Source organism: Tursiops truncatus, chromosome 1 (genome assembly GCF_011762595.2).
Source record: "Tursiops truncatus isolate mTurTru1 chromosome 1, mTurTru1.mat.Y, whole genome shotgun sequence".
NCBI classification, from domain to species: domain Eukaryota; kingdom Metazoa; phylum Chordata; class Mammalia; order Artiodactyla; family Delphinidae; genus Tursiops; species Tursiops truncatus.
The window spans coordinates 106502342-106511372 of record NC_047034.1 but is presented as its reverse complement, the minus strand read 5'-3'; the positions used below and the strand labels follow the sequence as shown (position 1 = coordinate 106511372).

Genomic DNA, 9031 nt, shown 5'->3' with positions numbered 1-9031 from the left:
TAAGAAAATGATTGTATAATAAATAAGTGGTTTAAGTGCAGACTCCAGAGCCAGTTGCTTTTCTTCAAATTCTGCCTCTACCATTAAGCTGTGTGACCTTGGACAAGTCATTTCACCTCTTTGTGTCTCAGTTTCCTCATTTGTAAAATGGAGAAAATAAAAAACAGGAATGACCACAAGAATTGTTATGAGTATTAGTGAGGTACTATATGTACAGAGTTTAGAACGACTTGGACATTATTATTATCATTGTTGTTACAATTGTCAGAATAAAGAAAGACAGACTTAGGCCTTAACAACATGATGTGGTTTTATCCTATACTCTTAACTATAATAATAATAAATAGTACCATCACTATTAATTATAAAGAGAACAAAGGAAGTGTCTTTCAATCACAGCCAGGCTCCTAACTCTGATGTTAGGATGGGTTTGACTTCGAAAACACAACCTCTAGATATTAGACCTGCTTCAAATTTTGTTTCCCAGTTTTCCTTTAAAGTCTAGTAAATAGAGAGCATCTTTTAATATATAAAAACTTTTTTGAACTTAGTGAGACTTTCAGTCTTGAGGTGAAAAGATCCATTCTTTTTCTACCCAGTATTGCTTTTCATTGGTCCTATGTCTATTTTTTCAAACTTCAGAAGATTTTAAATCCATTTAAATTCCTAATATTTGATAGCTAAATCTGTGCTTTAAAATAAAGAGAAGGAAACATTTATTGAAAACATAGTAGGTGCTCAATAAATGTTTATCAGGCTAGACTCTTGCCATGAGCAGAATGTATGCTTACTATACACATGCATTCCTATTTGGCCCTCAAGACATTAGGTTAGTTAGCAGCGTTGATCTCTGCTGTGCAGGCAAGAAATCTGGAAGATGCAGAGCCTTGCCCAGGGTCACACCATTAACAGGTAGCCCAGAAGGAATCACCTGACTATAAGTCCCTGTGTCCGGCCCCAGTGATCAAGGTGATTCTTGGACTTCAGCTCCTCATGATGAAGAATCTTAATTCTCTGAGGCAAAGTCGACCCTTCCAACGTGTTAAGTATTTTATTAGGCTTTTCTCAAAGTATTCAACTCCATTATGTCTTTTTCTTGTAAGGTCAACTCAGCAGCTTAAACAACATGCAGATACATCATGGTAGAATAGAATATTTTAAACAATCCTCTGGGATTTCCCTGGTGGTCCAGTGGTAAAGAATCCACCTTCCAATGCAGGCGATGTGGGTTCAATCCCTGGTCCAGGAACTAAGATCCCACATGCCACTGGGCAACTAAGTCCGTGTGCCACAACTCTTGAGCTCGAGCGCCTCAGCAAGAGAGCCCACATGCCACAAACTACAGAGCCCTGGAGCCTGCGTGACACAACTAGAGAGAAGACCGAGCACTGCAACAAAGACCCCTCATGCCGCAACTAAGACCTGACATAGCGAAAAATAAATAAATAAATAAATTTTTTAAAAAAACAAAACAATCCTCTAAGTATACAGCATCCTCATCTAAAAATCAATGTACTGAGTGTAGGTGGAAATTCAGAAACTTGAGACCTTGGTCATCTCAAGCAGCTCTCAGTGACTGCATGGGCTCACACTTCATTACTGTTATAAAATAAAGATTAGATAATCAAATAAAATTTAAAAAATCACTGGACATTTTTTTAAATGTTTAAGGAAATGACCCTTTAAAAACAACCTATTAGCTGTCACATGCCTTTCAAAAATATGTAACATCCTAATGAGAACAGAACAAACAAATAAACAGCTGAGGCCTTTAGGGTCCCTGAGATCATAAAACTTTCGGCCTCTTTTCTGACACCAACAGCTTTCGGCTTCACTGCACCCCCGGACGGTTGGCGCCAGAGGCTGCAGCCTTGAAAGGCAGCCGGCAGCAGCTCGTACTGAAGTTGTTCTGGCAGCAGAAGGAGGCCCCAAAAGCATCTGATTATTTTAAAATGTGCTTTCATTGTGCTGCTTGCAGCTGTGAGTTAATTTTGTTTAAACAAAAAAGGACCATTCGCTTCTTTAAAAATACAGGTTTTTTCCCCTCTGCAGAGCAGCTGCAAAGAGCTCAGCGTCGACTTCACAAGCCCCCTGCTTTCCTGAGAGCACCACTTTGGGAAGATGCCTTCCTCCCCAGCAGGGAATCAACACTACACTCCAGAGGGCTCAGGCTTCTAGGGCTCTCCTCATTGGCTGACCTGTGCAGACAGGCAGATGGGTGGACCAACTGTAGAACTGCAGAGTTTCAAAGCAGGCCGAGTCCTTAGAGGTAATCTGGTCTGACTCTCAGCCCTTTTACAGATGAGAAAACTCAAGGACAGAGAGGTCAAGTGGCTGGCCTAAGATTTCGCATCTAGTCAGTGGCAGCCCCACCGTGCATGTAATCTGGAACCAGGAGCAATGGGGTGTGGGGAAATAGGGATGGGGTGCCTTCATTAAACAGAGTCTGCCAGCGAGCATTCTTCTTCCCCAAGGTAGTATTTATGAGAGCTGTCTACTTGATACTCTAAGGCTGCTTGGCCGCTGGCTCCCTTGTTCCTCTCCAGTTCCATTTCTGAATCACCTTGTCAGTAGGGTTCTGGGGCTACTTCTCTATACCCTCACCATTTTCCACAGGCTCACCTCCCTCAAAAAGAACCTTCTCCCAAATGCATCATGCCTTACCAATTTGACATGACTGTAACTCACTGGATAGGAATATGTGCCTGGTTTACTTCTAGCTTTTGCAATCCACATTGCTCCCGGGGTTTCTTCCTTTGAGCACTGCCAAATTAGGTAAGGAGGTTTAGATCCTGGCTTTGGAGCTTCTTGCGTCAGAATACGGTAACCAGTGACTTTGAATCCTCCCAGGTTTCTATGTGTTTAGAATGAGCCACATGGTGATAAACGGTGATCAATCCCATTTCTGCCATTGCCCCTTTAGCAAGAGGGTAGCTCTGCCAGTCACTTGCCAATCAATTTCACAGAATGTAGGTTGTGCCTCACCCAATTCGTCTCCTAATTAATGGAGTGACAAAATTTTGACATTTTGTTGGCTTCTCTGGCTCTTGTGGGAATTGGGGGAAGAGAATTGAAGGAGATTCAGGAGAAGGGGGAGAGTGAGTAAGGAGAGAAAAATACATACTGATTTAATGGGTCCTTGCCAATTCTTAGCTAATAACAATTTTTTAAATAAATAATTTTTTAATTATAAAAGCAATATGTGTTTAGGGCAGAGAATCTTTAAAAAATACTGGAAAGTATAAAGAATAAAATGTACACCACTTTAAGTTTGATCTGTTTTTTTTTTTTTTATGTAATGAAAACCTCAATGCCATCTAGCTTAAATGATTAGATAATATATTAGCTCATTCTAAAATTAGGGAAGACTTCAGTGCCATTTTAATTCAGAAATGTGACAATGCCACCAGATACAAGGTCGCATGACCTTGTATCTGGTCAACCTCTGCTCCATATTCTGTGTGTCAGTTACCCTTAAGGCCAACTTCCTTCTACAGTCACAAAATCTCTTCTGATATCACCTGGGACTTCATATTTCCTCATCCATGATCAGGGAGAGAGAATGGGTATCTACCACCCAACTAAAATCCTTCAAGTCTTTCTAATTGGTTCAAACGAAAGTATATGCTTATCTCTGAATCAGACATTAATGCCAAGATAATGATTGCACTAAATGGCATGGGTCTGGATTATGTGTCTACCTCTAACCTAATAAGCATAACTAGAGGGATGGGATCATGCTGATTAGCCTCTCTCAATGATGGGCCACCTATGGAACTCAAGGTAAAAGTCAACCTTATCAAATTGCATGGCTGTTGCACCTGGTATGGAGGTAGAGCGGATAATGGGATGGATAATGGGGAGTCAGTCACAACATCTTCCATACACTGGAAACCCAATTGCCTAGGGAAGAACCATTGTTGGTATTTTTGCTACATAGCTCTGAACATACACATATACTTTGCGTGTGTGTTTGTGTGTGTATTGAAAATTAGAAATATACTATATATACTATTTTATATACTCTTTATTTTTCACTGAAAAATATATCCAGAGTTTTCTCATGTCATCAAATATTCTAAAAATTAGTTAAAAGGCTGCATGAAATTTAAATAACTCCCCGAATTTGAAAATTTACTGAGTTGTTTCATTTTTCATCCTTACAAATCAAGCTACAATAAATAAATTTGCACATATATCAGTGTTTATATCCAAGCTTGTTTCCATGGGATAGAATAAAAGAAGTAGAATCAGAGAGTGAAAGAATATAAACAAAGCCTTTGGACACTTACTACAAAATGAACACCTTAAAATATTGTGCCAATTTTACATTCTTGGTAATAATATACATTAGTGTATTTAACTATCCACACCTGTTATATTTCTAAAGCCTCAAAGTATTAAAAAATATTATTTGGATTAGTAGTTAAATCTCTGGGGGAAAGTGAAAGGAGAGATCAGTGATTTATTAAAAACTTGGAATTCAGAATACAGAAGCTCTTGATTTTTCAACCCTTGATGTCTGGGCCTAGACTAATAGGAAACACAAAATAACATCATATTTGTGTGAAGAACAAAAGTAATCCCCAGGGTCTATAGTACGCTACTCTACTAGTTTTGACTCTTTGATACGTAAATCACTGGGCTGCAATTTAAGCCGGCTTAGGCAAAAAGGTACATTTATTGTCTCGTGTGACAATGAAGAGTAAGAGTGTAATTGGGAATGACTAGAACAAAAGATTTGATCGTACCAGGATTGTTACCTCACCTTTATCCATGTCTTCTACTGCAAATCGGAATTCTCTGAGAAGCTAGGACCCCAGTTGCCAAAACCTTCTGAGTCTGCATTTTCAAACCTTCACTACCAGAAAGCCTCACCTAAGCCTCAATTTCAAAGATCCAGGGCTATATCCTGATTGTTTAGGCTCAGTTCATCTGCAGATCCTTGCTTTAAAGATGGTTAAGGTGGGGCTTCCCTGGTGGCGCAGTGGTTGAGAGTCCGCCTGCCGATGCAGGGGACATGGGTTCGTGCCCCAGTCCGGGAAGATCCCACATGCCGCGGAGCGGCTAGGCCTGTGAGCCATGGCCGCTGAGCCTGTGCATCCGGAGCCTGTGCTCCGCAACGGGAGAGGCTACAACAGTGAGAGGCCCGCGTACCACAAAAAAAAAGATGCTTAAGGTGGACTTCTGTAGAGCAACTAGTTGATACTTGATTGGCAGCCCCTTACATCAGAGACATGATCTAAGTAGGGAAGGGCAGGTTCTCTAGAGGAGAATGGCATTATCAGAAGAAGAGGGAAGACATGCTAAGTGGACAGTAATAACTCATCATATAAATGTGATCTTTTAAAATCCTTAATGCCATGCCATAGTTACTACCATAAATGGGTAGAGAAGGAAACTAAGATTCATAGAAATCAAATTAATTGCCTTGGGTCTCAGTGTCTCTCTGTCTCTGTTGCTCTCTCTCTCTCAGACACACACACATACACACCACAGTGATGGAGCTGGATATTAAATCCCAGTCAGTCTAATTCTAAGTCTTACGCTCTTTCACTAATTATACATTAAACACTCTTTAGCAATGTGGCGATTGTATGAATAAAGATACAATGATTAGATAGCAGGCAATAACAATCACCCCGCCACCTCCATGCACATACACGAACAACCTCCACCATGTGTTTATACACTCTCCTGGCTTGCTTCTAATCCAGGTGAGAGAATGTTTCATGTGTGTCCCCCATCAGCTCTGTCTCCATAAGCCCCAACTGCCTAGGGCTGCCATGAATCACAGAGGAACAAGAAGAAGGAGGGCACAAGTTGGAGGAAACAGACAACCTATCCTCAGCCCTCTCCAGGTCAAGATCTAACCTTCACTCTAGGAGGAGATGCTGAATTTCCATCTGACCACCTTTCAGTAATTTTCTCTTCTGCACTCCAGGACAGTGGGCTAACTCTTCCCAGAAGTGCGCAAAATGGCTTCTTAACATCACAGAAGAGCCTATAGATTTAGTCTAGTCTGTTCATCTCATTTTGTGGCCTAGGGGAATAATAACCAGAGAGATTAAATGACCTGCTCAAGTTAAAACCTAACGTCATAGGCAAATTCAAATTCAAGGCTTCCATCTCCCAGGCTAGAGATCTCCCACTCACACAAGGATGTTTCAGTCACTCCAGGGAAGAGTGAGCTCTGAGGGTAAAAATTAACATCAGGAAGAAGCTCCAGAGAAAATCATAAAGGACAATGAGTATCTGTGCAAACTTCAAAGAGTATCCCATTGTCTCCTTGGAAATAAATGAACTTGCATCTACTGATTGCAGTGTAAAAGGAGTAACTGAGGACAGTGGTGGAATTAGGAAGTCAACAAACATTTATTACGTACCTGTTAGGTGTCCAAACACCTTTTCTGTGCAAGGTGCTGGGGACAGAGCAATAAACAACACAGGTATGGTCACTGGCCTCAGTGACCATGCTAACAAAGATTGCTAACAAAGAAAGCAATCTAGCGGGGAAGATAGACTTTAAACAAAAAGTCACAGGTGTGATGGTTATTTTGAAAGGTCAGGTGCAGGATCCTGTGGGAATGCAAAGCCCATCTATGGCAGTAGGAACGGCCACTCAGAAGAGCAGAGTTTAAGCTGAGACTTGAATGATGAGTAGGATATACTCAGGGGCATGTGGAGCGGAGTAGTGAGCCAAGCAATAGTGTATCAAGGCCTGGAGGTGAAAGAAAGTGATGATGTGGAGATCTAAGAGCAGGTCCCTGTGTCTGAGCGTAGAGTGAGGGAGAGAGTGGAACAACTGCCTGGAGAGGCAAGTAGGGACCAGAGTATATAGAGCTCCATGAGCTATGTTCAAGAATTTGCTTATCCTAAGGACAATAAGAAGAGTTTTAAGCAGAGAGAGGCAGAATCATCTCTGCATTTTAAAAGATCATTCTAACATCAGCATTGAGAGATTAGAAGGGAGGGACTGAAATTGAACATGATGAAAAACCTCTTAGGAGGTGCTTACACTGGTCAGATTAAACCACGGTGGTGGCTTAGATGTGAACGTTAGCAGAAAGGAAGAGGGGACTCAAGATTTGCTTCCATTTTTCCCTGAGCCATGCATAACAGAAAAAGCAAAATTAAACCTAAAGTCTATACATGGTGGGCAGGGGGTCTCTGACAATTAAGATAAAAAAGAATCCAAACAGGAATCCCTCCTGTTTGCTGGGAAAGGATTAGAGAAATGAGTACACAGAAGAAAAATAAAATTAGGTGTAGTGATTCTGATTCACAGACACCATTTCCTGGCCAGATGCTGCTGTGGAATTTTCAGAAACACCCACTAAGATCATAAATGAAAATCACATATTCGTAACAATTAATGAGAATACAGGCTGAATATGCAATGTGGATGAGGATTTTGATTTACCCATGGAAGATGGAAATATATATGATAGAGGAAAACAATACCCAGAAATGTGATAAACATTTGCATGAAAATGAGCCACTAGAAAAACTCAATACTTCTTCAATACTTTATGCACCAAAGTATCTTCAGAGCAGTCAAAAAGAAATAATAATAAATAATCATAGTGAATTTTCCTGCCATTAATTTTGTCACAAAATTTCTGTTGACTGCAGTGGAAGTTCTGCATCTAGAATGTGGCCCAGGAAATATTTATAGTCTGTAACTCAGAGACCAAAGACCTTGAACATCAAGAAAATCTCTTACCCTTATTTATATACACTGTTCTTTATCACGAAGGAAGAGCTGGTACCCATTCCAACTAACCAATCATTATGCAAGGAATATTCTGACTCACCCAGCATCTTTAATCAGTAAATGCTGTGCCAATGGAAAGAGAGCGGGGAGAAGTCACAGCAACCATTAATAAAAAATGACTAGGGCTTTCTATCAACAGAAGCATCATTAGAAAATATATGGTAGGGAAATAGTAGGCTGTAGATTTGTGGTGGCAGGGATGGCAATGGAATACTAACATTTATACCCTCTTAACCACTTTGTTTAAAATGATGCCGGATTTCAGGTAACTACATATGTGGTTAATACAGCATTTTGCAGTTTCAATTTCTTGCTAAATTCATGACTACAGTCTCAAAAGATGGGACTGCCTTACCTGAGTCTTTGGCTCTCCCTCCAGCCTCCAAACACAAATTCTTCTATTTTTTTCCAGTTTTATTGAAGTATAATTGACATGTAACATTGTATGAGTTTAAGGTATACAACTTAATGATTTGATATATATATTTATTACAAAATTATTATCACAGTAAGTTTAGTTTAAAAATAGGGAGTGTTTCACAAATTTGCATATTATCTTTGCATAGGGGCCATGGTAGTCTTTTCTGTATGGTTCAATTTTTTTAGTGTTATGTACTGTCGAGTCGAGCATCACAGATATTTCTAACAGGTAATTGGCTGTCATTGTCTGAGCATATCTTCCATGAAGGCTTTGGTCAATTCATGGCAAAAGATAAATCAGATATGAAGGGGAAGAACCTCAGATTAATCCAATACGTTCTTGAAAAGTCTCTTCTTTTTGCTGCACTTCTACTCCCAATCATGAACCCTTGAGTAAATAATGAAAATACGATTCACGTTTCCAATACCCTGTGCAATCTGCATTTCAGCTGAGGATGCTTCTTGGTCACACAGTAGACTTGTAATTCCAAAGTAACTGTATTGCATTTTGAAAGAAAACAAGGCAGCCGCATTCCATTAACAGAAAGCCTTCTTGAGCGTGTCTCTTGGTAGGTTAAATGGATCTGAGTCATGCGCTGAGGGTGAATGGGAGAATCATAAACGTTTATATAAAACACCTACAAATCTTAATAGGGGGAGGAGCTAAAACTACAAAAGTCCCCATCACTGTACAACTTTTCAAGTATCACTAATGCATGTCACCAGTGGATTAACAGTATTCTGCTCTAATGGCATTTCTGCCCTATCATTAACCCAAGCACGGTCCAAAAAGTTACTTGAGTCTCCATAAACGAGCTTACTGCAGTTTATGTG

General features: G+C 40.1%; 1 non-coding gene across 1 annotated transcript; it reads right to left on the bottom strand.

The window, feature by feature from the left end:
- Window positions 1–8298: 8298 nt before the first annotated feature.
- Window positions 8299–8410, bottom strand: LOC117309768 (U6 spliceosomal RNA). Its single transcript, XR_004524066.1, has one exon. It is a non-coding gene; the product is annotated as a U6 spliceosomal RNA (small nuclear RNA).
- Between the last annotated feature and the right edge of the window lie 621 nt (window positions 8411–9031).